Raw genomic sequence first — 26,538 nt, 5'->3', positions numbered from 1 at the left:
AGGGCACTCCATGAGATACCCCCCCCTGCCCTGACACGAGCCCACAGCAAATACTTTCTGAGTCCAGCTAGCTGTCCGGACAGTTCAGAATCCTTTTAATTGTATTGCTCCCTAATCTATTTCTCTTCATTTCTCCCTCTCTGTCTCTGTGTGTGTGTGTGTGTGTGTCTCTCTCCTTTTTTCTCTTCTCTTCTCTCTCTCTGTCTCTGTCTCTCTCTGTCTCTCTGTCTCTGTCTCTCTCTGTCTCTCTCTCTCTCTCTCTCTCTCTCTCTCTCTCTCTTTCTCTTTCTCTCCTCCCCTCCCCTCCCCTCTCCTCTCTTCCCCTCCCATCTCCCCATCTTTGTCTCTCTCAATCTCTCTGTCTCTGTCTGTCTCTTTCTCTCTCCCTCCCTCCCTCCCTTGGTAAATCAAGGGATCCAGCCCTCTCATCAGAGAGGGATCTCATCAGCTCCCCTGGTTTCAGTTGGTATCCTTTATACAGAAGACCTCCGTGCTTCTAAATCTAGCCTTAGTCTCTCTCCTGGGCTCTAATCCTGCTTTGACTATTCCTTGCTGGACATTCATCTGGATGTGCCATTGGCATTTCCGATTCAATGTGTTCAAAATGGAACTCATTATGTCCTCACACCCACAACCTACCCCTTTCCCAAACTCCCTTGTTTCTTGAGAGGGTACCAACCAGCCTCCCAGTCAGCCAGGTTCACAACCTCAGCCATGCTTGACTTTTCCCTCTCCCTCACTTCCTAGCTGCCAAGGCTTCTTGATCATCCAGCCGCAGCACCTCTTGTATCTGTCCCCTCCTCTGCACCCACACGACCCTTGCCATCTCTAGCCTATCGAAGTAATCTCTGAGCTTTTCTCTATCCACTGCGCCCCCTAGCCGCCCCTGCACTACATGACACTGCATGGTCTTCTGATTCCAAAACCAGCCTGAACTATACTGATCGCAATGCTTTTCAATTCTGTTCCCCCTTAAGTCATCTGGTTCTAATTTGGAATCTGAAGCACCAGAGTAGCCTGAGTCAGGCCTAAGCTACAACATTTGTCACAGAAGTGACCAGATTGCCGAGTGATGGATTGATTTAAGTTGGGAAAAGATGATGCCCAAGAAGGTGACTCCCAGCAGGCCCCCTGGCAACGATGGCTACACACTATGAGGTGTCTGCCATCCTTTGTCCCAAGGGGACTAGAGGGGAAACTATCTATGGGAATTCAGCAGCTAGAGCAAGGGAAGAATATGCTTGTAACTTTAAGAACTATGCCCTGAAGGTGATAAATGTGGTGAATTTTCACTTGTTAAATTTGCATAATGTTTGTGTTTGTGGGTAATTGTGATCTCCAGGCCCCAGCTATGGCAGATCTATGTCCACCATAAAGACTAGAATTGAAGAATTGTCTAAAAACTGTACAAGGGACTGCTTAGGGTTTTTTCTATGGCATTTTGGAAGCCATTGGGGACCATGCCACATGGACTTTGTTGGGACTCTTCTGTCCAAGGCACTGGGGAAGGTCCTTGAAAGGACATTCCTTGATCCTCCCCAGAGGCCTCTGTGCCAAATGAGGCAAATCCATCATGATTGATTGGCTCGATCAGTTTAAGAAACTTAATGGGGGCGGAGGGGATAGCTTGGGCTCTTGCCCTTCCAAACTTTCTCTGTCTCTCCCTCTCTCTCTATTTGTCTCCCTCTATCTCTCTATGTCTGTCTTTCCCTGTCTCTGTCTTTCTCCCTTATTTCCCTCCCTTTTTCTCCTCTCTCTGTATCTCTCTTCCCTTCTTCTCTCTCTTTCTTCCCTACCTCCATCTCTCTGTTTCTGTCTCTCTGCCTTTCTCTTCTGTCTTTCTCTCCCTCTCTCTCTGTCTCTCTCTTCTCTTCCTTTCTCTCCCCTGCCTTCACTCTCTGCCTCTCTGTCTGTGTCTATCTCTGTCTCTGCATCTCTCTGTCTCTGTTTCTCCTTTCCTCTCTTCCTCCTTCCCTCTCTGTTTTCCAGGAAGGGCTGAGTGAGGAGTTGCTATGGAGTGGGCCCCAGCACAGGGGAAGCGGCAACTCTCACGGACACATTCTGCCTAGCAGCTCTACAGATCTGGCCTAGAAGGGTAGTGGCCAGGCTCCAGCAGCAGCAGTGGCAGCAAAGCCTATGTCAGTATTCAGTCTGACCAAGAGGAGCAGATCTCACGCCCCAGCAGCAGAGGCAATGGCAGTGTCCACAGCCATGCTCTAGCCCTGGTACAAGAGGGTTGTGGTAGCACCTGCATCAGCACCCAAGCCCTAGCCTATAGGGACATCATTTAGCTTAGCACAGAGGGTCATAACTAGGCCCTGGAAGAGAGAGCCGTACTTAGGCCCCAGGAATGGCAGCGCCTACTGTGCTGTGGCTGGACCGGGGCGGGGGGGGGGGACGGGGAGGGGGTCAGCATTCAGTCTCCAGTACAGGGAGGGTAGTGCTTGGCCCTGGCAGAGTGGGCAGTGGATCAAGGCAGTCTAGCCAGCCCCAGCAGCAGTAGAAGGGCAGTGATGTGAATACAGCTGCCAGTGCTGCAAGGACCCAATGGTTACTGGGCAACTTTTCAGGAAGCACTCAGCAGACCAAGGCATAGAGTTTGAGGGGACATAACTCTCTTTCTGGCTAGAGCAGGGAGGAGGAACTGTCTATGTAGCACCTTCTATCTCCCCCTCCCCAAGAAATGGGGAAATCCCTGAGCAAAAGCTTCTAAGGGGGCAAAGATTTGTTATTGCCCCCTCTCTCCCTAGGGCTCCCAGGGTCCAGGGAAGGGCCTGTGTGGAGGACCGCTGGGTCACTTGCAAGATTAGAACGACCTCTTAGTTACTTTACTACATGTGATCCAGCCTTCTGATGACCATCAATGACTGTGGAAGAAGAGACATCTGTGCTCTAGTCCAACTGTTTCTGGTACCGCTCCTGCTCATCACCAGCACTTTCTTCTGGGACATCCCCTCACTGGGAAACACAAAGGTTTGGCCTCATCCACATGGACCAGGTTGTTATGATGCCAGCCTTGGTCTTTCTTAAGGGGAGAGGCAAAGCCTGGGACTCTTGGTCTTCCTTCTTCTCCCTATTCTATCACTTCTTCAGGGATGTTACATTGCTTATTTTTTCTGTGGTGGCATTGACTTTTTTTTTCATTTTTCTTTTCCCCCTCCAATGCTGTCCATGTCAGTCTTCTTATGGGCCTGAGATTAGGGTTGTCCAAGAATAAATCCATTGAAATGGTGGGCAGCATATTGAATTTCGGTTCAGTAGTTTTTTTCAGTCGTCTCTGACTCTCAGTGACTCTATTTGGGGTTTTGGGCAAAGAAACTGCCATTTATTTCTTTAGCTCATTTTACAGATGAGGAAACTGAGGCAAACAAGGTAAAGTGACTTGCCCAGGGTCACATAGCTAGGAAGTGTCTGAGGCTGGATTTGAACTCAAGAAGATGAGTCTGCCTGACTTCAGGCCCAGTGCTCTATCCAGTGGGCCACCTAGCTGCTTCTAGTATGTTGACTTAGAAAAGCACAAATTAACATTATTTATGTTGTATTGTAGTTTTATTTATTTTGTTACATATTTCCCCAGTTACTCTGGCTACAAGGTTCTCTGGCTGCAAGTTTGACATCTCTGCTCCAGATCTTTAGACCTTTAAGACTTTGCCACCAACAGATAGAGTGTGGCAAAAGCAATATCTGCCGTATTAGCTAGGCCAGTTTTTACTTACAAGATTTTAAACCATTCTAAAGATCTAATTGGCTCAGGGGACTAAGACTTGGGCTTTCTGGTGTCCTGAGTACAAAAGGCCAGCACACAAAGAGTTAACCTCGTTCTGACCAGTGGACCAGCATGATCTGGGATAGAGGCAAGGAATCTACAACCAAGTGAATCAATGCTGTATCCTTCCTAAATGACCTTTCTATTCTACAGTTAGGGAGACTTCCAAATCTAAACTGTTCATGTACGAAAGTTGAATTTCTAAACTCGAAGCACCAGATTGGCCTGACTCAGGCCTGGCCTATGATGTACAACTGCTTCCTTTTAGAATTGTACATTTTCTCAGTGATGTCTTTGCTGCTACTTCTTGTGAGCAGATGCATTGAAAATGTATTGTTTCCTACTTGTTCCCTTCATTTCTTTGGAAACTGTGGTGTTCCAAGCTTCACAACTATAACAACACTTCCAGGAGAATGTTGACATTTTTTAAAAGGTGAGTTGTTGTTTCGGGGGCAGCTTAGAGTGGTTGAAAGCACTCCACAATTTCCCAAATGCAATCTAATCAGTAGCACCAGTAATAATAAATTTCCAGAAACATTTTAAAAATGCTTGATGGAAAAAAGCAATATTCTGCTTGGCTGTTGAAATCATTTTCCAAAAGCACAAAAGTCTGACCATATCGTTCCCTTGCTCAGTAATCTTAAAGCAGCTTCCTGCCACATCTAGGACAAAACACAAAATCCTCAGCCCTCCAAAAGCAGGCCCCAGACCACCTTCCCACTGCTCCTTCATGTTGCTTGCCTTCCTGTGACTGGCCCGTTGTTCTGCTAGTCCCTAAACGTACCGTTCCGTCTTCCTCCTCCAAGACCTTACAGGCTATTCCTCAAGACTAGCTGAGTCTCTCGTTCCCTCCTTCGATCCCTTCAAGGCTCAGCTCAGGTGTCCCTGCCTCTAGGGAGCCTTTTGTTATTCTCCTACTTGTTAGTACTTTCTCCTCTTAAATTATCTTGCATTTGAGAATAAATTTTCTATTTACATGTTATTTAAAGTACACATCCCTTAAGGGAGAGAAAGGGAAGGGACAAATTTTTTGTTACTGTTTGGTTTTTGTGCCCGTAAAGTTTTGCACGCAGTAGATATCTAATAAATGTTAAATGTAGTCAACCTTGTCCACCATCCTCTTTTCAATTTTGGCTACTAGGAGCTCAATTCCACTTCTTTCCAATGGGTGGCAGCAAAGTCCTGCAAACTAAACAGATTCACTGGGACCCCGTCAGCAACAACATTCCCAGCGTGGCTGCTGCTCTTCCATACTCTCCTGTCGTACAATTCCATCTAGGAAGCTTGAGTCTGGATGCCCATATTCCTTCAGCATCTCTTAGAAAGGTCTCTTTATTCCAGCTGACATCTGGACCTCACTGTAATACTACTCCTAACTTTGAGCATTTAAAACCTTTCATGATCGGCTCCAGCCTATGTTTCCAGGTACTACTTGTCATAAATTGCATTTTTCAGCCATTGGCCTGGTTGCTATTGCTTGCACATAACTTCCTATCTTCATGTCTTTGAACAAGCTGGGATGCTTTCTCTTCTCACCTCTATATTTTGGAACTCTTCAGAGGCAGAGCTCAAATGCTAACACCTTCAAAAGACCTTTCCTTATTCTCCTAATTTTTAGTCTTCCTTCTCCCTTCCCTCAATCTCTTCACTTTGTATTTACTTATATAGCACACCCTCTGAGATTACTTCCTTAACTCCCACTTCCATTGGCAGACTGGGTCCCTAGTGGGTAGCTGACATCTACTAGTCTCATGGTACTATGTGATGGCCTGGGTTTCTAGTATTGTCACTCATGAGCCCCCACCACCATGCTTCCCATTAATAATCAGACAGCAGCATTAGTGAGCTTTTAGCAAAGATATTTACTATGATCATATAGTATGAATAATTGACGCAAAATACTCCCCCCAAACTGGGGGAATACGCTCTCCCTAAAAACATAAGGTGCTTGAGGAGAATGGATTCAAACTTTAAGTGCATTGGTAGTGAGGCACAAGTGTAGAAAACACATGGGCCCAAAGGGTAAACTCACAACTTCTGGTTACAGTAAGTCCTTATCCACTTTATTTGTGTGTGTGTGTGTGTGTGTGTGTGTGTGTGTGTGTGTGTAGAATTGTGCTTTAGCATGTTAAATTGATTTCGTTTAATGAATTCATTACAGTTGGAGATTCTTGTGAATTTTAAAATTTACCAGATTTTATGTTTACCTGATAGAGTCTGAGGGATTATTCAAGTTACACATTAGTACATTCCAATTACAGTGAATATTGACTTACTTCAGGGGATAACTCTACCATTTTAAAGTTTATCGTCGACACTATTTCTTCTTCTTTGTAGCTCATCTTTTTCTAGAGCCTGGACTTCTGAAATCTTTATTTGCTCCTCAGCTGGAATGCCCTGGAGCTGCTTTAATGAACTGATAATTAATTTATGAAGTTGGGCAGGCTTGCCCTGTTCCTTAGGTACTCATTGAGAAAGACAAGGCTTGGCAGAGGGGAACAAGGGGCCAATCACATTTTAATAAGGCACAGAGACAAGGGGCAAAAAGTGGGGAGGGATACAGAGGTAGATGATGTGGCTCAGGGACAAGGGAATGGGATGGTGAAGGAAGGCAGAGTGGGGAAGAGGATGGGGAGAGAGCAAGGGTAAGGCAGGGGGTACTACTCAAGGAATCATGGATCAGAACTTGGAGCACTAGGTAGCATGGACCTTATTGAAATGGAAGAAGAGTCTGAGGTCTCATTTTTATAGGATTTTTTTGGGGGGGAACAAACCAACTCCTACCTGTACCATCTAGGGGTTAGTTCATTAACATAACCAAATCATCTCAAAGTTATCAGTAGAATTTCAAAGTTGTCAGTACCTTTTTGATGTTCCACTGGTCTGGGTTTGTGGAGGTCTGGATTTTATCTAGAATTTTTATATCATACGATCATTGAACTTTGACAGGTAGTGCCTACATGCACATATTAATTACTAGGTTGCAAATTTTAGTTAATATATGATAACAATTTGGAAATTGTGCTCTTTTGATCTTTGGAATAGTTTGTATGTGACTTCCAGGTTCCCCTTTACAATCTTATTTCTTCCAGCACTGGCAAGGTGGGAAAGAATATATAGGGAAGGAATATGATACCACCCAACCCAGGGGTGGGGAACCTGTGGCCTTGAGACCACATGTGGCCTTCTAGGGTCTTGGGCACGGCTTTTTGACTGAGTCCAAGTTTTACAGAACAAATCCTTTTATTAAGGGGATTTGTTCTGAAAAGTTTAGATTTAGTCAAAAGGCTGCACTTGAGGACCTAGAAGGCTACATGTGGCCTCGAGGCCACAGGTTGGAACACCTTCCCACCAAAGGCTGGTTAGACAAAAGACCATCATAAATAGTGAATAGTGAGCCAATCCACGCAGAATAGCAAGCAAAAAATCAGAGAAGTTATATAGATTAGCATATGCCAGAAAGTAAATGAGCTTTAGATGGAAGTGAAATGAAATCTCAACCCAACCATGAGAGGCTCTGTTTTCACCCAAGGGGAAATTTTCTAAAGTCTCGAGAAAAGAAAACTGGAAATCAGAGACATGCTGAGGATGGAGTGTCCCCAACGTGCTAGCATCCTCCAAAGTCAGCATCCTCTCTCCTCATGTCTGCTGTCCATCTGAAGAGTATCTGGGACCACACATGTCCTCTCTCAAATAATCAATGCCTCTCTTTCTCCAAAGCTCTCACACCAGTTCTTTCCCTCTTGGAGGAATGAAGCATTGAATGAACATTCCCTCCCCATTCCAGAACTACACCTGTGTACCAAGAGCAGGAATAATGTCCCAGACTTGGAAGCCTAGTTACATTTACACTTACATACACTTGTGAGTTGCTTGTATCCACAAGGCCAACTGCAGTGTCCTGCACATATTAACCTTCAACTGACTCATTAAACACCTAGTAGGAATACAAAAACAAACGGGAAACCATCCTTGCCCTCAAAAAGGAGGAAACACTTTTTACACTTATAAGTATATGCGCAATAAAAGGGGATGGAAGGAATATTTCTTAAGCACATACTACAGGCCAGATACTTTACCAATATTATCTCAGGGTAACACTAGCAGCTCGAGGAGTCAGGAAAGGTCTCAGGAGGATCAGAGATGTAGAGCTGCAAAGGAGCATAGAGTCCAGCTCCCTCATTGTAAAATCTGTAAAGATTTTTCATTTCCCATTTGTAAAGATTAGAAAAAGGAGGCTGAGAGAGGTTAAATGACTCACCCAGAATCACGAGCTAATGTATTGGAACCAAAATTCAAACTGAGGTCTTCCTGACTCCAAGTCCAGCCTCCTACCATGGAGCCAGCTACCTCAGATAGGAATGAGCTGTGATTTTCAAAGAAACTGGCAATTCTAAGAATCAGGAGTAAGAAGGGACTGCATTCCAGGCATGGGGACCGGCCTGAGCAAAGGTGTGGTGATGGACTTGCGCGTCAGAGACAAGAAAGCTAGTCTGGACGCATCGTAGAGAATGTGGAAGGCAGGAATGTATTCGGGGTCTGGAAAGGTGGACGGTGGGCATGAGGAAGGGATGGGAGAGGGACCCCCAAGGGTAGCATTAGCATTATGGGGCTTTCCATCGGATGGCATGACTTGGCTATGGAAAGCAGGCTGGCTTCTGTTAGAGACTCTGAGTTTGAATCCTGACCGTGTCCCTTATGTGAGTGAAACCCAGGTACGCCATCAAGGCTCTTTGAACTTCCTCCTCCAGAGTCCCTTTACAGAGTCCCTTCGGACTCAAAATCTATGATTCTAAGATCTAAAGCTCAGGCTCATGTAGGGCAAGATAACTTCCTTCCCTATAGTTCTACACCCAAGGAATCTCAGCCAGGTCTTGGGCACCTGGGAGCCAGAGTCCGCCTCGCTCAGCCCGAGAGGGTGAGCTCCGCAGCTCAGCGGACTGACCTAGGCAAGGCGTGGGAGAGCTCTCCGGGCTGAAGTTTGGCTGCGGGGTACGCCGGGATGTGTAGTCCACCTTGGCCCCTGGATCTCTCCGGCCGTCGCCGCGGCGCCGCTGGACTACACTTCCCAGTGTTCCTCGCGGGCTCCGCGTTCCCTCTCGCCCCCTGGCGGACGCGGGCGCCAGTCTCAGGCGCCTGAGGCTTCCTCGGGACGCAGAGCATCCGCGAGGCTAGACCAACCTGCTGCTGCTGCACTGCCCCGGCACCGGCCCGGCTGCTGCGGGAGGGCGGGCGGGCACAGGTGAGGGATGCGCGTGCTGCCCTGCTCTCCTGCTGCTGCTGCCCCTGCTTCTGCCGCTGCCCCTGCAACTGCTGCCGCCGCCGCTGCTGCTGCTGCTGCTGATCCCGGTCCTGCAGAGCCGGTGCAGCACCTGCCGAGAGGGAGGGAGGAAGGACAGAGGGAGGGAGGGAGAGATGCAGGGATGGAGAAGCTGAGGATCGGGAGCCCGGGGAAGGAAAGGCTCGGGGCCGGACGGGACTGCCTCCTCCTGGCTTCCCCCTTGGAAGGCACCCTTCTGTCCTCTCTTAGCCTCTGCGGGCTGAGACGGCGAGGGGAAGGGACCTCTCTCCACCAGCCTCCCCCCTCTCTTTCCTATCCTAGAGTCCCCCCACAGATACCTTCCCATGACACTGCCGGGGCCCAGGTGTAGATAGCCCTTCATTGCCCCCTTTGCATGGCGAGGAGGCGTTCTGGCCCCAGCAGGCATGCCTACGACTGGCACGCAGCCCCGGGGCGGGAGAAAAGGTGGCCTCAAGGTCCAGGCTGGTGGCTGGCCCCTGACCCCCAAGGGGAAGGATCCCCCCATTCCCAGACACCTCTGTGTCTGAAATGGAGCGGGGCTGCCCTTAGCCTTGTCTCCTGCCAGGAGGGCTCCTTCAGCCTAACTCCCCTTCAGGGAAAGGTGAAGAAGATGGGGCCCCTGACGCTTTGGTGGGGTTCGCAGAGAATCAGCTCAATGAACCCTCACATCCCTGGCAGCCAGAATTTAGACAGGGCCCACAGGGGCAGCTTGTGTGACCCCCTGTTCCGCAGCTGTGAGATGCCCACACCTGGTCTATGGGAGTTCAAGGTAAGGTCCCTAAGGCTGCCATTTCGGAACCACTCCTCAGCAGTGCGGGCCATTTCACTTTATGAGGCCCTGGTTCCTTGGGCTCTGGGACGGTCCAGTGACCACCTCTTCCCAGATCCCTTTGAAATGGAACTAGTTTTATTTCGGAAGACAAGTAAATGGAGAGCACAAACCTCTGTGTTTGGATTTTACTCTTGTGGGGGAATTCATCACCAAGAAGTAAGCTTATATAATAAGTAGGGGACATTGGGTTTTTTTTTTTTAAACTACTGTGTGCTCATTTGTGCCCTCTGCTGGAGAAATTACCTTGGACCAGTTCAAATGCTTATCTGTTTCTGCAGTAACTAGAGGCCTGAGATAAGGTTATTAACCGGCAGGAGAGCCGTATCTGAGCCAGCCAGCCTTTTTGGGTGCCAGTTCAGGATGTCAGTTTTATTTAGAGATATATTCATGACCAGTGAAGAAAAGCAAAATAAATAAACACATAAAAACGGTCCTGTGCAGAAATTAGCCTTAATTGGATTTGTTTCCTTCCTCTCCCCCCTGCCCCCGCCCCCACTCAGTGAACCATTATTAAGCACCTACTATGTATAAGAGAGAGCTTGTAATAAAATCTGGAGGTGCAAAGATATTGGCCCAGACCCGGTTCTCAAGGAATTCATATGAGAAATAATAGGGGAAATGACATTTATGCAAATGACTGTGATAAGGAAGAAGACTAAAAGGTCATAGGAGATGTTGAGGTAAGAGATTATAAGAAATTTGAGGAGGGCCAGATCATTTTCACTCAGGCTTCATGGAGGAGGTATCCCCAGATGTGGGACTTGAAGGAAGGGAGGATTCTGCAATATTTTGGAGAAAGCAAGAATGTGCTTGGGATTGATAGGAGTTGTACATATAGGTTGGGGCCTTTGCCTGGATATAAACTTCAGCCGGGTCAGTGATAATTCAGACTAAATGCAAATGGTGGCTGATTTGGGTTTTTTTTTCTGAATTATGAGAATGGGGATTGTGACATTGTGTTGAAACCGAGCAGAAAAATTTTAGAGACTTTTAGTCAAATGGCAAGACTCCTTCCCTCCCCACCCCCTCCAAGGGTCAAGCTTCATCAGCTGGTTATTTTCTTGTGATTCTTTGTTGATGCTGTCCTGGGGTCGGTCCAGTCTTCAAAGAAGTGATACGTGCCCATAGTGCTTTTTTTTAAAGAATTTTTTAAAGAATAAGTGAATGAGAAAAGCATTTATTAAACACGTATTCGTGATAATAAAACAGTGTACTAAGTGGTGGGTATACAAATAGAAAACAGAGTCAGTGTCTGCTTTCAAGGTCCTCACGTTCTCATTGGGGAGACAACACACAAGGAGGGGGTAGGGGGCTCAGCTGCTTTTTAGATGGAAAGTCTCAGGAGCCCTTTTCTGGAGGTCAAATGGCAGAATCTGGGAATGTAGATGGCTCTGCACCCCAATGAATCCTGGTGCCTACAATACTAGACTTGGAGCCAGGAAGCTCTGGGTATCTGGGGACTTGTTATCTCCCTTATAGAATGTGAACTCTTTGAAGACAAGAAGTGTTTCATTTTTGTTTTTATATCCCCACACATAGTAGGTGCTCAGTACATAGTAGGTACTTCATTACTAATTGATTGACTCTGAGCAAGTTGGTTAATGGCTCCCTTGTATGGCTTTGGGAAAGTCGCTCTATCGCCATGGGCCTCAGTTTCCTCCTCTGTGAAAAGGGGGACTAGATGGCCTCTTAGGTACCTTCCTGCTCTAGATCTGTGGTCCTATGTACTCTACACACTATGCTAAGTGGCTTCTAAAACATTGTTAGTGTCAGTCATTATAGTTACTTATTATTATCCTAAATGATAGGGGATAGCTAGGTGGTACAGTGATAGAGCACTGTGCTGGGAATCAGGAAGACTCATCTAACCTCAGACATTTACTAGCTTTATGACCCTTAGCAAGTCACTTAACCCTCTTTGCCTCAGTTTCCTCATCTGTAAAATGATCTGGAGAAGGAAATGGCAAACTACTCCAGTATCTCAGCCAAGAAAATCCCAGATGGGGTCACGGAAAATTGGGCACAACTGAACAACAAATCCTAAATGACTCCCCCTCCCATTTTACTGGAGAAGTAATAATCACCCCATTGTCACTTTGGAAATCCATTCTTTCTGTGTTGTATGTGAGGTGAATGGGTCATTTAAGTGTGTACAAAGAAAGCTTGTGCGCCCTGGTGCATAGATTGGAGAGCCAGCTGCTCCCTGGCTTTGTCTCAGTTTGGGTCCCAGGCATTGTATGTTTCCAGCCTGTGCAGGAAGGCTGGCCCCTCAGGCTTCATCAGGACCATGGCTCTCCCATGGCTCTCCTCCATTGGGCAGGACCTGGAGATATTGACAAACCTGACACTCTCCCCTCCAGGTTCTTGAAGTTAGGCTGGCAGTACAGGAGGGAGAGAGGAAGGGCAGGGCCAGCGTTTTGATGCCAGTGAATTTCACCAGCCCCTGAAATAACAATCCACACTCTCCCCAAGAGATGTCCCTCAATCTTTGAATGTCAGAGTACAGCTTCACCATTGCAAGGATTTTTGACAAGGTGCAGAACTCCAAACATTCTCACTGTGTACTGTTCTTGTCCCAGTCCTCAGCCAGTCAATGAGCATTTATTAAGGAGCTACAGTAAACAGAGTGCCAGGCCTGGAGTCAGGGAGACCCAAGTTCAAATCCTTCCTCAGACACTTACTAGCTGTGTGACCCTGGGCAAGTCACTTCACCCTCTTTGCCTCAATTTCCTCATCTGTAAAATGAGCTGGAGAAGAAAATGGCAAACCACTCCGTGTATCTTTGCCAAGAAAACCCCAAATGGGATCACCAAGAATCAGACACAACAACAAAATGTGCCGAGTTGAGGATATGAAGATAAATCTAAAGCAATCCCTGCTTATGTTCTTTAAAAAAAAAAAAAGGCATTAAGATTAAGGAGGGCTGGGAGAAGGTGGGAATTTAGCTGAGACTTGAAGGAAGCCAGGGAAGCCAGGAGGGGGAGATGAGGAGGGAAAGCATTCCAGGCATCAGGGACAGCTGATGCAAAGACATGGAGGTGGGGGATAGGGAAACCTGTGAAGCGCCATCTATCTCAATTAATTAATTAATTAATTTTCATTAATTTCATTAAATTCATTAAAATATTCATGAAGTGCCAGCTGCATTAATTTTCCATTGGTCCTTGCTCCCATTTCACTAGAGGGCAGCACATAGAGTCTCATCGAGGATTGTCATAGAGCCCAAACGAACTTACAGAGAGGGCTGTTTTCTGCACCGTAAGGAGCTGGTTATGCAGTTACTGAATGAAATCCCTCCTGGCCCTCAGAATTGGTTCCTCTCCCTGTCATTAATAAACAGACACTCTGCTGGGAACAGGATCAGAAGTCAGTTTTGCATAGTCTCAACTGTTATTTTTCTCTCTCCTCCCTAGGAAGTATGTTTCTAATTTCACAGACCCTGAGGTTTTTCACATCTCTTCAGTCAAACTCCCGACTTGGGATTTTTTATGTTTAGCTTCCGATCTTTGCAAACTGGGTGAGGCTTTCCAAAGACCCGGGTTTATGCTACTTTGTTCATTTCCTCTTATTGTAGGAACTAGAAGCCCTTGTTTCCTTCAGAACTCGATTCAGGTGCCACCTTCTCCAGGACACCCTTCCTGATGCCCCCGCTCAGGTGCTGCCGCCTCCCCCCACCCTCTATTCCATCCTAGAAAACAGTATTGAGTAGATACCTAAGTCAGGACGCGTCTTCTCCCACCAGAGGGAAACCCTTTGAGTCCTCTTTGAGCTGCTAGACTTTGCCAAGTGCCTGGCACATAGTAGGTGCTTGTGGATTGATTTTAAGAAATGTTCCAGTGCCGCTTTGTGTAGTAGTAACAGCAGCAGTAGTAGTAGTGATGGTGGTGGTTGTGGTGGTAGTAGGTATAGTAGTAGTAGTAGTAGTCGTAGTAGTAGTAGTAGTAGTAGTGGTAGTGGTAGTAGTAGTAGAAGTAGTAATAGTGGTAGTGTAGTAGTGATGGTGGTAGTAATGGTAGCGGTGGTAGTAGTAGTGGTAATTGTATTAGTAGCGATGGTGGTAGTAGTAGTACTAATAGCGGTGGTAGTAGTAGTGGTGGTAGGGACAGTAGTGATAGTAGTAGTGGTGGTGGTGGTGGTTGTAGTTGTAGTGGCAGTAACAGTATTAGTTAATAATAATAATAATAATAATAACAACAACAGTAAGTAGTACTAACAGTGGCGGTGGTAGTAGTGGTAACAGCTATTGTAGCAGTCGCCAGCATTTCTATAGCACTTTAAGGTTTGCAAAGCGCTTTATAAACATTATCTCAAGTGATCCTCGTAACAACCCTGGGAAGTAGATGCTACGATTACCCCCATTTTAGAGATGAGGAAACTAAGGCAGGCAGAGGTTTAGTGACTTGCTCAGGATCTCACAGGAGTAAATATCTGAGGCTGGATTTGAACTCAGGTCTTCCTGAGTCCAGGTTCAGTGCTGTATCCACTATATCGACTGGTATCCGGTATGCATGATCCTAACAGCTGCTTAAGGCTTAAAATTTTTAAAAAGGTATTGAGATACTTTGTTTTTATAAATCCTTCATTTCTGAATAGCAGTGTAGTAGTCTCTCCTCCCCTACCCAGGGAATCATTCTTTATAATAACAATGAGTCAAAAAAAAAAAGAATTAGGGAGAAGCATTTCATCAAAAATAACCAACATGTCCACTGAGTTTGACTACATAGGTAATGTTCCACAGCCGTAACCTCACGCGCATCCCGACCCCCAATCTCTTCTCGAAGAGAGGGAGATACGTTTGCCATCTACCTAGGTCTAAGCGTCTCCTCTGTGGTCGTTCATTGAGTTCAGAGAGAATGCAAACATTTGAAAAATTAAATTAAAATGTTCAATTAGCCAAAATCTGCCCTTTCTCCCTTCTGCCTTTTCCATTGCTCCCGGCTGAAAAACGAAAGTAAAACTAATCCCCCAATGACTCTGCCTAGAAAAGGTCTGTGTCTCCATCTGCCTTCTATGCATCCAGAGTATCCATTACTTCTCGGTTGGGGAGGAGCGGCATCTAGAGTCATGCTTGACCATTGTGTTGATCTGATCTTTTGAGCCCTTCAAAATTGTTTTTTACCACCTTGTAGTAATTGTATAAATTGTTCCCCTGGTTCTGTTCCCTTCACTCTGGGGGCATAGTTCCAAATTGCTTTCCAGAAAGGCTGGACCAGTTCACAGCTAGCCTCTCCAATGGGTCATTTTTGTTAATGGCCAACTCTCTCAGTCTGATGGAAACATTTCTTATTAACTAAAGAAAAACCTGGGCATATCATGGCAAAAGGAAAAAAAAATAGTTGACTGCATATGACAAGTATGTACCTTTTTTTCTTTATTTGCATTGCCTTATGCAGTAATGCACTTCTTCAAGGACATTGTATTGGAGAGAGAGTCTCACTATGAAGATGATTTCTAGTCTCTGTTACCCTTTTCTTTGTGTTCCAAGACCATAGGTAGTGAAGAGATGGTTGGGGGAGAGGAAGAAGAAACTAAAAGAAGGGGACCTAGAATAGTATAGATAAACTCAGACATAGACAAAACTGTTTTTACTGACTTTAAAATACTTGCCTTTGATTTGGACAATTTCTGACACTAGAAATAAGAATTGCAAAAGGCTCAGCTTAAAACCCTGCATCCGCGAACATGCTTAGACCTAGGGGGATATTCTCCCCTTTGAGCTCCCAGCACTGAACTTTTTTTTTTAACAGATTTTAAAATTGTTTTTATATTCCCTAAATCTGCCCAGCATCTCTCCTGATCCTGTCCTAGAGAGCCATCTCTTATAACAAAGAATTAAAAGAAAATGAGAAAGGTGTATGTGTGGGGTGGGTGGGTGGATTTCAATAGAATCAATCAAGAAGTCGGTAAATCTGACATTACATTCAATGTTCTTCACCTGTGGCACCCCTAGCCTCCCCCACCTCTGCAAAGAAATGAGGGAAGGGGTCTTCTCACATCTCTTCATGGGGGCCAGGTTTGTTCTTTGTGATTTTTCAACATTCACATGATGGTTGTTAACATTAACATTGTCATGTTTATTATAAACATTGTTTTCTTTGCTCCGCATCAGTTCACATAGGTCTTCCCATACTTCTCTATATACATTATATTCATCATTTCTGATAGCACAGTAATGTCCTATTACATTCATGAACCCCCTTTTGTTCTGCCATGCCCTAGTCAATGGGTGTCTCCTTTGTTTCCAGTTCTTTGCTACCCCCAAAAAGTGCTGCCATAAATATTTTAGTCTGTGTGGGGACTTTATTTTCTCAGTGATCTCCTTGGGTCTTGCCCATCAGTCGAATCTCTGGGTCAAATTTCAGTAACTTAATTTGCCTAACTCCAGATTGCTTTCCAGAATGGTTGTGTTTGTACTACTTCCCACCCCCATTAGCATGTCTGGTTTTTGGATTCTTGCAACTCTTCTAACATTGACTTTTCCCATCTCTTGTCATCTTTGTCACTGTGTTGGGTGTGAAGTGAACCCTCAAGGTTGTTTTGATTTGCATTTCTCTTATAATTACTGATTTAGAGCAGTCGAGTGGTTGTGCATAGTTTCTGTTTTTCTTTTGACAATTGCTTGTTCCTATCCTTTGATCACTTATCTATTGGGAAATGGCTTTTGGTGTTACATATATTTTTTGCCTACATATATTATATACTAAATCCTTATCTGAGAGATTTCATGCAAATGTTTTTTTTTTTCAGTTGACCGCATCTCTTCTTGATCTGGATAGAGCACTGGGCCTACAATTAGGAAGACTTGAGTTCAAATTTAGCCTCAGACACTTACTAGCTATGTGAGCCTGGGCAAGTCACTTAACCTCTGTTTGCCTTATTTTTCCCAGTTATAAAATGGGGATAATAACAACACAACAAGAGTTATTGTGGGATCAAATGGGATAATCGTTATAAAATATGTAGCCCAGTGCCTGACATATAGTAAGTGCTATATAAATATTAGTCCTTCTCCGTCTTCTCCTTCTCTTCCTCCTTCTTCCAAAGCTTTTCAATTTCAGTTAATCAAAATGACCTTTTGTAAATGGCTCTACCCTTTCTTTGCTTAAGAATTCACCTCCTACCCATACCTGTGAAAGGTAAATGATCTGCTTGTCTTCTAACTTCTTTTATGGGATGATCTTAAAAATTCAGGCTGCGTATCAATTTTGTATTATAGAATATGGTGTAAGATGTTGGTATCAGCCTAATTTCTGCCAGATTGCTTTCCGGTTTCTGCAATTCTTATCAAATAAGGAGTTCTTTCCTAAATGATTTAGATTATCAAGTTCCATTATTTATGATTTTTCCTTATCTAGTCTGCTCCATTGATCTTCTTTCTCATTTTTTAGCCAATACCAAAACGTTTTTTATACTTGCTGCTTTATAATATAGTTTGAGGCCTGGAAGTGCTGTTTCCCACTTTGCTCCTATCTTTTTTTTTCATTATTTCCCTTGATATTCTAGATCTTTTTGCTTCTCCAAATAAATTTTATTAATATTTTGTCTAGCTATGGAAAGAATTCCTCTTAGAGTCTGATTGGTATAGCATTAAATATGTAAATTAATTTTAGTAGTATTGTCATTTTTATTAAATTGACAGGGCTCATCCATGAACACTGAATATTCTTCCAGCTATTTAAGTTTTTTTTCTTTCTTTAAAGAATATTCTGTAATTGAATCTATACATGTATTAAATGCTCTTTTGTAGGTTGACTCCTAAATATCTCATGCATTTTGTGCTTATTTTCAATGTCATTTCCCTTTCTATTATTGTTTTTTGGACTTTGTCTTTTGACCCTTTGAACTCCTAGTGCTTACTGTCTTAAACAAAGTTATTAATATCTTTTATTTCTATATCACTTTCATTTCTGAACATACCCATCCCTTCCCCTCAATTCCAAACTCTCAGGGAGCCATCCATTGTGAAAAACAAAGAAGGGGGAAAGTAATTCCACAAAATAAGCCAACATATCAATCAAGTCTCACATACTCTCCCACACTTATTGTTATCAGTGACTGGATGCCCATCACAGGCTGCTGCATTTTGACAGTTTTTGCCTTAATGTGGCATCTTGTGGTGGCCAATGTTTCTTGTGTTTCTCTTGATTTTCCAGTCTGAGTTGGGATTTGTATAGATGCCTTAGAGATGGGTGATTCCTTTGAGGGCAGGAGCTGTGGAGTCTGAGGATGTGGGTTTAAATCCTGCCTCTGGTGTTTATATTACCACAGATACCTTCCTAGACTTCTTCATTTTATTTCATTTTTAAAGATTTTAATTAGATGCAGCAGGGTGGCCCAGTGACTAGAGTGTTGGACACGGAGTCAGGAAAGTCTGAGTTCCAAGGCTCTTTTAGGCATTTACTTTGTTAACTGTGTCACCCTGGGCTGGTCTTTCAATCTATTTCAGTCTCAGTTTCCTCATCTGCAAAATAATAATAATTATGATAATAAATAAAATAATTTAAATAATAAATATTAAATAAATTTCAAAAAATGAAAATTTTAAAAAACCCACTAACCTTATGGGGTCGTTGTGCAGATCAAATGAGAGAGTATATTGAAAGTGCTTTGGAAACCTCAAGACCTGAGTTCAAATCCAGCTTCTGACATTTGCTAGCTGTGTGACCCCGGGTAAGCCAACTCCCCTCTGTTATCCTCAGTGTCCTCATTTGTAAACTCTCCCAGGGTTGTCGTGAGGGTCAAATGAGACAATATTTGTCAAGTGCTTCGCAAAGCTTAAAGTGCTATAAAATGTTAGCTATTAGCTATTGAAGAGCTATATTTGTGTATATCATTAATATTATTTTTAGTTTTTCTCTCCCTCCCACTGAAAAAGAAAAGAAAAAAAGAAAAAACTCCATGTAATAGGCACAGTCAAGCAAAGTAAATCGCCACATTTCCTGTGTCCCCAAATTCATGTCTCATTGTTCATCCTGAATCTCCCACCTCTCGATCATGCTTCTGGGCTTCTCATGCTAGTTTTTGGCAGAAGATTATCCAGAGTCAGAAGGCTGTTTTAAAAGCTAAATGCTGTCTGGGGATAAGAAAATACAGGAAAGACTAGAAGCCTCTTTTCTGATGCTGTTTGAAAGTTCAAGAAGCCCTGCTGATCTTGATGCTGCATGGGATCCCCTCCCTCTTCTCTGTGATCCAGAAACACGAGACACTCCATCTTCCCACTCCACTCATTTTCAGTGGTGATCCCACATGTCTGCAATGCCCTCCCTCCTTATCTGTCTGCTGGCCTCCCTGACTTCCTTCAGGTTGAAGCTAAATTCCCCCCTTCTGAAAAAAGCCTCTCCCAGCCCCCCTCCCCAAGGCTAAAGCCTTCCCCCTAAAATGATCTCCAATTTAGCCTGTCTGTATCTTCTTTAAATGCAGTTGTTTGCGTGTTGTCTCCCCTAGAAGACTGGGATCACCTTGATTGCAGGGGCTATCTTTGGCCTTGCTTTGTATCTCCGGTGCTTAACACAATGCCTAACACATAGTAGGTGCTCAATAAATGTTTGTTCACTTGACTCGATATCAGAACCAAGAGTGCCTGGGTTAGGGCTGTTGGTGCTGAACAGAGCTTTGCAAATAGTAGGTGTTTAATAGATGTTTGTAGAATTTTATCATCGAGGCCCCAATTTATGGTTTTACCTGTTAAATCCTTGTTTGCTCCTTTTTGGACCCCATTTTTGTCTCTACAACACCCCACCACATCGTTATGGTTCCTGAGGCTGCTGGGTTCTCATGGCCAGAGTTCCCATGGCTAGGGTTGGGCAGTACTCATATCCAATGGCTTAGCAGCTAATTATTGTCTGGACCATGTCAGACTGTGTCTTAAAAAGAATAATAAAAGACCTGAAAGGAAGGGAAACAAGTTATATGTGTTTGTGTCCTGCTTTGGAACTATTCATGAGCTAGTTATGAATTATTGTTTTTTTTCTCTAAGTTATTAAATGACCCAGAGCAGGTTTCGCTTGATGGATGAAAACCTTTTTATTGGCTGCAGAATGAGAATGCCAGTAGCATCATTGTCCTAGCTTAGGACATCCCACCCTATGCAGTATTGTCTGACCTGATGCCTCATGTGTGATGAGTTGAAGCGAAGGCTCTGGGTTGTGGTGTTGAAGGTGTCCTTTGAAGGCTTTTGGGTCCTCTGAGAGGTCGGGATTTTGGCTGGTGTTTTTGCCTAGAATCCTGTGCAGGAAATCTCTATTTCCTGGCCTTGTTTCTACTCTTACCTTTTGAACCGATTACTCACCTTCTCTAGGCATCATGATTCCTTTCGGAAATGGGAGGATCCCAAGGCTTGCATCCTACTTCACTTAAGGCGTGGTGAGAGGATGCTTATAAAATACTCAGAGATGCAGCAGCTGGATGAAAGGCAATATATAAAACATTGACTGTGGGGATTATTAATGACAACAAAGGCAGCTCTCACTTAAGATCTAAGGGATTATTTACATTTAAAGGAGGAGGATTTGCAACATTCTAATAACCATCTATTCTGTTAGGTCATAGAATCATAGCTCAGGAGCTAGAAGCAACCTCAGAGGTCCTCTATTTCAAACCCATTTCACAGGTGTGGAAATTGAGGCTTGGGGATGGGAAGGTACAGAGGTAAGCATTTAATAAATGCTTTTTCATTCATTCATTGGAGGCACACTGTCATCCCTGCTAAAACGTCAGCTTCTTAAGCTGAGGGTCTCCCAGCAATTAGTGCCGTGTCTAGCCCACGTTAGGAGCTTAATAAATGCTTGTTGACTTGACCTACCTTTCCAGCCTTTTCACACCTGACTCCCTCTCATGTGCTCTGCCATTCAGCGAGATGGGCCTCTTGGTTGTCCCTTTACCTCCCCACTCCAGGCATCTTCACTGGCTGCTCTCCAAGCCTGGAATCCTCCCTCGCCTTGGTTGGGTCTCCTCCAAGTCCCAGCTTGAATCTGATCTTCTCCAGGATGACTTTCCTGAGCCCCCTTAAGGCTATTAGTGCCTTCCCTCCGTTAGTTCCCTCTGGTTTATCCTGCTTGTTTGCACATGGCTGTTTGCTTGGGGGGTCTCCCCAGTTAGATTGGGAGCTCTTCAGGAGCAGGAACTGTCTTTTTGTCTTTCTTTGTATCTTTAGTGCTCTGTGTTCTGTATACAGTAGGTGCTTGATAGGTGTTTGCTGGCTGACTGGTCTCCTGCCCTTCATTCTCATCCTCCAGTTCCTCTGACGTCATGAAGGACCTATTTTACCATTATTGGATGGTTATGATAATTCCTGTTTCTTTTGTGCATTAAGGGCTTCAAAGCACTTTCTTCTTTTGCAAAAGGTGGTAAGAAGATGATTCTCCCCATTTTACAAGGTGTGGATATCTGGGGCCATAGATGGGAAACAGTGTTCCCAAAGTCACACACTTAGCGTCTGAGCTGGGATTTGAACTCAGGCCTCCTTACACCCAAATCTAGCACTCCACCATGTTGTGCTGAATCTCATTCATCACTTTGTATTGTTATCTCTTCTATATAATATATACAAACATAGAAAATGTATCTATATACACACATGGAATATGTTTATATATGGTATGTACTTCTGTGTGTTTGTATATGAAAATGTGGACATGCATATATATTTATATACATATACATTTATGCACATATTTGGAATTTATAAATAAATGTATATGTACAACTATATACACATATGGAAAGTGTGTATTTGTATATAAATACGTGTATACACAAATATATTTCAACTCTATTTTGCATATAAATATGTTTATGTGCACAAATCTTTATATACACATACATTCACATACATCTATGTACTACAGTTATATGTACTGTAGATAAATAAATGTGTGTACATAAATATATCATATATGGAATATATGTGCATGTGTATATAAATATATGTATATACACATATACGTATTTGGAATATATTTGTACGTGTTTGTATATAACTATATGTAAATGCATGACTCTTTATATATACATATATTTACGTACATACATGGACCATGTTTATATGTATTTGTATATAAATAAATGTGTGTACATAAATATATCATATATGGAATATATGTGCATGTGTATATAAATATGTACACATACATTTATATACATATTTGGAATATATTTATATGTATTTATATATAATATGTATTATGTATATGTATAAGCATGAATCTTTATATACATATACATTTATATACATGTTTACTATATATTATTTGTATAAAATATATACACAAATATATGCATATGTATGTGTATATATATATGTGTGTGTGTATGTATGTGTGTGTATCTATCTGTCTATAGATAGAGAGATATATAAAATATATACCCAGATCAAGCCCTGATTTGTCACATTTGCCAATTTCCAAGGCATAAATGTTTTTGGTGAAAATTTAACAATTGGCTCTCCCTAACCAGTTTGTGAGCCGGCTCCAGCACACTCCTGGATGCTCCAGATAGCAGTTTATCCTTGTGGCAAAGGACTTCCTCACCTCCTGGGTCCTCAGTGGTCAATAGTCTCTTGCCTAGTAATTGCAGTGTGTGGGTGAAGGTTCTGGGGTGGGGTGAAAATGAAAAAAGCTGGTTTGGCCAGAGGACCTTGGCTTGATCACTAGCTTAATTACTTACTTCCTGTATGACCTTAATTGCTATGGGCCTCAGTTCCCTCATCTGTAAGGTGAAGGAGTTGGCTTGGATAGACTCTGAGGCTCCTTTCAGCTAGAAGATCCCATGATATGAGGCTGAATTCCCAAACTCTCATCCTGAGGCCCCTGGGCTGTAAAAGGAGAAGCTCTTTAGCTTGACAGGAGAGGATCCCACTTGAGCAACTTTATTGGGACGCTGGGACACATGGGGAGCCTTAAGCCAATGCCTAGTGGATCATTTGGCACTGGATGGGCCTGGCCTTTTCATTCATAAAACAGGAGTTGAACATTACATCACAAACCCTGCTTTCTGTTAACAGTCTGTTCACTGAGTAGGCATCTTAACGTACTCTTAGACCTACAGAAAGTGTGTCTTTTTCAAATTATCCTAGAGCCACCTGGAACTGTCCTTTGTCCCTACCAGTCCTTCCTGGTATCATACTTTTCTAAGTACATTTTGTATTTTTTTCTTAGTAGAATATAGTTTTTTGGGGGGGGAGTAGGAAATATTTTGATCTCTAGTGTCTTATACACGATAGACCCATAAGAAATTTGGGATTTAGGACTGGATAACAGAATTCATTGGTATAAGCGAGGACTCTTGGTGAAAAGACTCTCTCTACCATGCAAATGAACACCTGTTGTCCAGTGTTTAGTCTTAGAGACAGAAAATGAATGGCTGGCCCAGAGTCAGCATGACTGATAGGTCAGAGGTGGGATTTTAAACTAAGTCTTCCTGGCTTTGAGCCTAGTTGACAGTCTAGTAGGCTCCATTGCCTTCCCTACTAAATGTTTATTGAAAGTGGATGCCTGCCAGGGAAGTTCATCTGCAGAAGGATTCAGGAGACCTACAGACCCACATTTAAACCTCCCCCCAAACCAAATGAAGGACAGCCTCACAAACATGAAGCTGTAAGTGGGGCAGGGCCAGGAAACAACACATAGGGATGAGGCTTACCCAAGATGTATGGTTCTGTTGGGCTCTCGGTCTCCATGACAACATCAGAGCTGCTGCTCTGGTAAGAACCTCGCCAAGGCTTGGTTAGGTGGCTAGTATCCACCTAAGAACCAGCAAGAGGATCCACAATTTCAGTGGTCATTTCAGACAGGCAGAGTATCTGAAAAAGAAGGAGGCTAAACCTGGGACCTACTCAACCTGGTCATGTCCTGAGGTCTGTGTTTTTATGGTTCAGAGTCACATTACAGGCTCCTCTTCTTCTCTGTAATGTTGGGGGTTACCCAGTAGGCCTTTTGGGGATTCCCATGGGGCTGCCTGCCCAGAGGGGTTAGTTCCCCCTAAGAGGGTTGTTTTGAGAACATACGGGTTCTCCTGTTGGGTGGGCAGATTTGCCACTAAGGTCTGCATTTCTGGGACTTGTTACCCCAGCTGGATTAACTAACCCTTCCCTAAAACCTTTGGGTCAGCTTACATCGGCTGAAGGTTAATTACCTATACGAGTGTTCTTTTCTTCCTCTAAAGTTCCCTCTATATTCCTAGCACCTAAAATGGTTAATAGGTACTTAATAAATACCCTTGAAGTAGGTGTTTGTTGTTGTTGTTCAGGCATGTCCAACTCTTTGTGACCCCATTTGGGGTTTTCTTGGCAGAGATACTGGAGTGGTTTGCATTTCCTTCTCCAGCTCATTTTACAGGATGAGGAAACTGAGGTAAACAGGGTTAAATGGCTTGCCCAGGGTCACACAGCTAGTAAGGGTCAGAGGTTAGATTTGAACTCAGGAAGATGAGTCTTACTGACTCCAGGCCCAGTGCTCTAGCCACTGCGCCACCTGGCTAGGTTCATGTCCTGTTTCTGTCCGGATGAACTTTGGCAATCTACCTAATTTCTATGGGCCTTAGTCTCCTCATTTGTAAAATGAGGTGTTTAGAAATATGGACTTTGTGTTCCTGGCCTGTGATCTTGTGATCCTTAGTGGAGTGGTCTTCAGGAGCAATGAGGAGATCTGAGGCCATAGGAAGACAGACATAGGATCCAGCACATGGTGGGGAGGTAAGTCTTGGGAGCTTGTGTTTCATGTGACTGAGTTCAAACGTGACGTGAGCCTCCTTTCCCCATCTTTTTTGGAAGCTGTGTTCTGAAAATAAATTCCCTTGCAAAGCCGGAAGTAGCCATTCCAAGAATGAGTGGCAAGGAGACCACCATGATTTTGTTTGGTGACATCCTGGCTGCTTCTGGGTGGGAGGGCGGCAGCTGCAGCACACGGACCTTATTGACAAATCTCGTGGTGACGTCCTGGAGCATATGAGTCTCTTTGTCACAGGGTGGTGGCCCCGTGGTGGCCGTAGCAGCTCCAAGTTGCTGTTGGTGGTACATTTATTTTCAAAATAGCTCAGAATACAAGCAGTTCCATCTCTGTCACAACAACCCTACTGCCAGTCATTTTGGACACTAAGATTGCCAGAAGCTCTTGTTCTGGACAATGAATCTTCATTCATCTTGGATGAGTTTAAGGGATTGGGAAGAGGAATCTTATCTGGCCTGTTACCACTCCCCATCTGGAAGCACCACGATGCCAAGACTATCAAACTGTGACTTATTGTTCTCTAATAAAGAGATTGAATGGAAGATGCCAAGTCATTAAACAGATTATTGGAAAGGGATTCACCAATAAACCTGTCAGACTTTTGGTCACTCAGAGAGCCATTCCATAGACAAAGACAGGAATCGATCTTCCTGAATTTCCAATGGGATAGTGTCCCAAGATTTGCTTTGGTGGCCTCCATCAAGACTTAGCTGAGGATTTAAAAAATGACAAGAATGTTGTGGAGGCCCCTTTTTTTGGCCTATGGGGTAAGAGAACATGGATTTATTAAGCACCTACTACATGCCAAGCTGTGCTAGATACCTTACAGATATTTTTCATTTGGTCTTGTATCACGAGTCCTCTGGAATTGTGGTTGGTCATTGCAGTGGTCAACATTGTGAAGTTTTTCAAAGTTGTTGTTTTTGCACAAATCCTTCTCCTGGCTCTGATCACTTCACTCTATGTCCATTCATACAAATCTTCCCAGGTTTCTTTGAAACTATTGCTTTCACCAGTTTTCATGGCATAAAAGTTATTTCACTACACTCTTATGGGATAATTTGCCCATCCTTTCTTCAACTGATGGGCCCCCTCTCTTTGTTTCTAGTTCTTTGTCATTGCAAAAAAAAAAAAAAGCTGCTATCAATATTTTGTACATTTGGGTCCTTTTCTTCTTTCTTTGATCCCTTTGGGATATAGACCTAATAAGGTATTGCTGGGTCAACTGAGTGACAGTTTTGGTCACAGTCTCAGATTGCTTTGTAGGATGGATGTATCATTTCCCGGCTCCACCAACAGTATATTTATGATTTTCCCTACCCCTGACACCATTTGCTATTTTCCTTTTCTTTTTTGTTGTTCTTTTTGTCAATCTGATGAGTGTGAGGGGGCACCACAGAGTTACTTTAATTTGCATTTCTATTATTACTAGTGATTTCAAGAATTTTTTTTATATGGCCTTTGAGACTTTAGATCTGATGTTCATTTTCCTACTCCTCCTAAGGACTCTCTAGAACTATACGACTGGAAATTCTCTGGTTACTATAACTGCTGAAGTGGAGTTACTTGGTATAGTTCTACTCCCTGTGATGATATAGGGTTGGGATCTGGGATTAAATCAGTTTGGAGAATTCCCAGGTGAGGAAGCTCCGTTCACCAGTGCAGGCTGGCACCTTCCCAGCAAGTGAAAGCCCGAGAAAGCTGCCTAGAGCTGGTGTCAAACTCAAATAGAAACAGGCCACTAAAATTGTACATAAGGATCCCTTTGGGTTGTATATTGACTTAGAAAACCATATATAAATATTATCTCATGTTTCATCACATTTTTTTTTTTAATATTCCCCAGTCACATTTTAATCTTGTTTGGGCTGTGTGTTTGACACCTCTGACTTAGAGCCCTGAGGTTAAAATGACT

The 26,538-nt window shown here is 43.7% G+C and overlaps 1 protein-coding gene across 1 annotated transcript in view; it reads left to right on the top strand.

The window, feature by feature from the left end:
- Window positions 1-8,988: 8,988 nt before the first annotated feature.
- The window catches only part of SPECC1 (sperm antigen with calponin homology and coiled-coil domains 1), a 354,946-nt gene continuing 337,396 nt past the window's right edge, over window positions 8,989-26,538 (top strand). The window contains exon 1 of the mRNA XM_036767682.1: window positions 8,989-9,008. The gene's annotated coding sequence lies outside the window, so the exon portion shown is untranslated. The remainder of the gene's footprint in view (window positions 9,009-26,538) is intronic.

The sequence above is a fragment of the Trichosurus vulpecula genome, chromosome 7, assembly GCF_011100635.1.
Source record: "Trichosurus vulpecula isolate mTriVul1 chromosome 7, mTriVul1.pri, whole genome shotgun sequence".
Taxonomy (NCBI): Eukaryota; Metazoa; Chordata; class Mammalia; order Diprotodontia; family Phalangeridae; genus Trichosurus; species Trichosurus vulpecula.
Note: the sequence above shows the minus strand (reverse complement) of the source record. Positions and strands in the feature narration are given on the sequence as shown.